The sequence below is a fragment of the Chiloscyllium plagiosum genome, chromosome 9 (genome assembly GCF_004010195.1).
Source record: "Chiloscyllium plagiosum isolate BGI_BamShark_2017 chromosome 9, ASM401019v2, whole genome shotgun sequence".
Classification (NCBI taxonomy): Eukaryota; Metazoa; Chordata; class Chondrichthyes; order Orectolobiformes; family Hemiscylliidae; genus Chiloscyllium; species Chiloscyllium plagiosum.
In genome coordinates this window covers 31,956,794-31,960,291 of record NC_057718.1, presented here as the reverse complement: position 1 = coordinate 31,960,291, position 3,498 = coordinate 31,956,794, and positions in this window count along the sequence as shown.

Here is a 3,498-nt window from a genome sequence, read left to right as displayed (position 1 = left end):
AGCGAAGTAATCAAATGGGAATCACTGCAGTTCAATTTTGAAAATGGTTTCAGCCTATAAACAATTTCTAACTGTTCTAAAACAGTGAGCTGTGTTCCCGGACTGAGAGGTTTGTGGGTGAGCAGCGCCCACCAGCGGTTTTCAATCCGGGGTAGGGAGCTTTTGAATGGGACGGCACCGTTTCAGTTTGCCGTGACTGAATTTCAGGCTGCTTCATTCAGTAGACCTGTCACCAACACTTACACCGGACTCAGAACTTGAAGACTGGACAGTTATTTTTTAGAGGGCGCCATACTCAGTGTAACCAGTGCCTCCGGTTACAACAATCAAAACCGGCATGGTTTTTACTGAAAGAATAATAAACCGCCATTATTCTGGAATAAACCTGGATTGGTGCATTTATTAGGATTAATGTATTGGCATTTTATATGAACTAATTACTTAGAACTGTGGCTGTTCATCGTGAGAATGTTTGGTCCTCCCCATTCAGGGATGCGTTCAAATGGAAAATGTTAAACCCCAATTAGACGAAACAGGGCAGAGTACTTCCACCACCGTTTGAAGCTGAAAAAACTACGTGTTCACTTAAGGCAAGAGCGCATCCCAAGCCACTTCGCAAGATTCTCAAGAAGAAATCCAGGAATGAATTAGGAGGCATTAAGACTCAAATTTAGCCTACGCAATTATGATAAAAGTGAAAGACTGCGAATGCCGGAATTCTGAAATAAAAGTACAAAGTAGTGCGGAAACCCAGACGTTTCTGGCAAATTCTGGCTAACTTGGTGCTGCCACTTCATTGTAGCATCGGGTTAAGTATTTGCCATGTTCCTAGCTAAGGGAACATTCCTGATGATGGGCTTATGCCTGAAACGTTGATTCTCCTGCTCCTCGGATGATGCCTGACCTGCTGTGCTTTTCCAGCACCACACTCTAGATTCTGATACTTCAGTATCTGCAGTCCTCACTTTCTCCATGTTCCTGGTTACCCCTACTCTTTTAAACAGAAAGTTAAAAAAAATTGCCCCTACTGGGGCACTGCATCAAATAACACAAAATTACAGCTGAGGGGAATCTTATAGAAAGAAACAGAAACTTACTAATTAAAACAACATTTTCCAGGCCAATGATGCACTGCAGTCCCTCTGGTGCCCAGCGATCTTGAAAAGCCTCTATTGCGATGATGGGCACACATGCTCCCTCTCCAGGAACACCCCCCAAGCACATATGTAACCATGAAAGAGGGGCAGAAAGTCAGGAAGAACTAGCCCCTCCAAGGCTTAGGCATGTCATTAGCCAAATTGACCAGTCTCAGGAGCAGACCCATGAGAAAGTCCTCTGGTTTGTTTATCTCTTTCTGCGCGGGGTGCCCACAAATCAGGAGTGGGGGCCTGAAGTGCAACCAAACTGTAAGGAGCAGCCCCTTTTAAAAAGTAAAGAAGGGGCTGCAAACAGAAACAATCCATGTAAATATGAAATATCTTTTCATCTATGGCACAAAACTTACACATGGTCTGTGATTGTATGAGACTGCTGCATGCAGCATTCTCCACCCCAGATACACAATGGAAGAGGGGACCCTTTCATAGAGGGCCATCCACTGGCGATCTCCACTGCTGGAGGGCACAATGTCACGCCAAAATGTACCCGATTGGTGGAGAAGATGGGGAAGCAGACGAGTGTGCAGCAGCAGCCCATACTAAAGGGCAATGGGAGGATTTCCCTGAGATGGATCACCCACATCCTCAGGGAGTGATCATTTTATGGGGTCTATGTCAAGTTCCAGATGGACAGGTGTCAGTTCATCCAGAAACCCAATGCATACCTGAGCCACCTTGATTTTAGGTGTGGTGTCAAGGGTCAGGTATCTTGTCCATCAGGTTCTGGAAGGGCTCAAGCCACAAATTGATGTTGACCAAAACCTTCATGACCTGTGGTGCTGGTGTCGGCCAGCCTGCTCCTCTGCTATCAAATGCGTCCCTGACTCTTGGCAGCCCAACATCCCGAGCCCTCCCCTCCATCAGCCAGCAAAAACCATACCGACTGAGGAACCAATTCCTGAGCTGTGGCTTCCCTACAGAAGCTATGATTGCTGTAGGGGGAGAGCTCCTCTGCAAATCAAACATGCCCCAAACTTTGACCAGTTCCAAGTAAAGGACAGGAAATTCCCATAAGAAGATCCAAAGGCAGGAGCACTTCATGAACAGGAACTATATATTGAAATTGAGGCTGCACACCTGACAGAAGAAATACATCATCAGAGTGCACTACTTTGGAGGAGGCTCAACATAAAGTTATCGCTGTAGGATCTGAAGGCAGAAAATTTCTAACTGGGTGTGGAGACACACCAGCACCTGACAATTTCCTATTTTTCACTTCCTCACCTTTCCCTCGCCTCAAATCTTCTTCTGACATTCTGCTTTCAAATCCTCAAGAACCGCCACTTGTTCAGCCGCAGCAGCCCCAGGAAAGGAGCAGCCATCAGCTCTGATATTGGCACTGAATTTATCTCAAGCTTAGCATTGTGTAGGAATCAGCACATAATGGGTCATTAGGGATGCTTAGGCTACAGACAGTCATGGTTAAAAGATGGCTTGATTCATGTACCAGCAGGTTGGGGGTAAGCAGGGTGGGTTGAGGGTCTAGGGCATGGGTTAGTGGTGTTGGTGAGGTGTCAGATAGATTATATTGCTGAGGACTTACATAAGGATGTTAAAACAGACAGAATTTGGCCAAGTGGTGATATGTAAGCATACCAAGATGCTGTGTATATCGACTGGCCTGTCGCTGTCAAGGAGCTTAGAGTTGACTGATTCTTAAATTGACATCATGCAGAGCCTACTCTCTCATGCAGCCACTGCTATCTTGCACTGTTGTCTGATAATTACAGAGGCATTAGAATTGCAGCCATCATACTTGTTGCAGCCTTTGCATGGTTAGGTCATCAAGACATCGGCTTTCCGTTTGAGGATGGAACAACATTTTGTGTCAAATTCAGGAACTCACAACACCTAAATACCTGCTTTATAGTACTTTCAGTGGCTTTGTGATGAGTGTAATTACTCTAAATGACCTTAATTGTAAGTTGGGTGCCTTGTATTTTAAGTAACATCAGTCCTGAGTCCCTTGTGCAGTTGATTATTGTACAAATAAATTCCACTACTCGACATATATATTGCAAATCTTTAGACCAGCAGTGTCATTTGTGACCTCCGTGGATGGTCATCACTGGCCTTTTGCTAGCTCCAGGTAAGGATCCCATGCTCAGGATTAACAGCCATGCCCAGTGGCAGAACCAGCACATTTTTGTGGTGGTGCTGGAAGCAGTGGAAAATCAGGGACAATGGCTGCTTACCAGCAAAGGTTCCTTTGGGAAAAGGACTAGTATGGATCTTGACCAGATGGGTCAATGGGCTAAGAAGTGGCAGATGGAGTTTAATTCAGATAAATGAGAGGTGCTGCATTTTGGGAAAGCAAATCTTAGCAGGACTTATACACTTA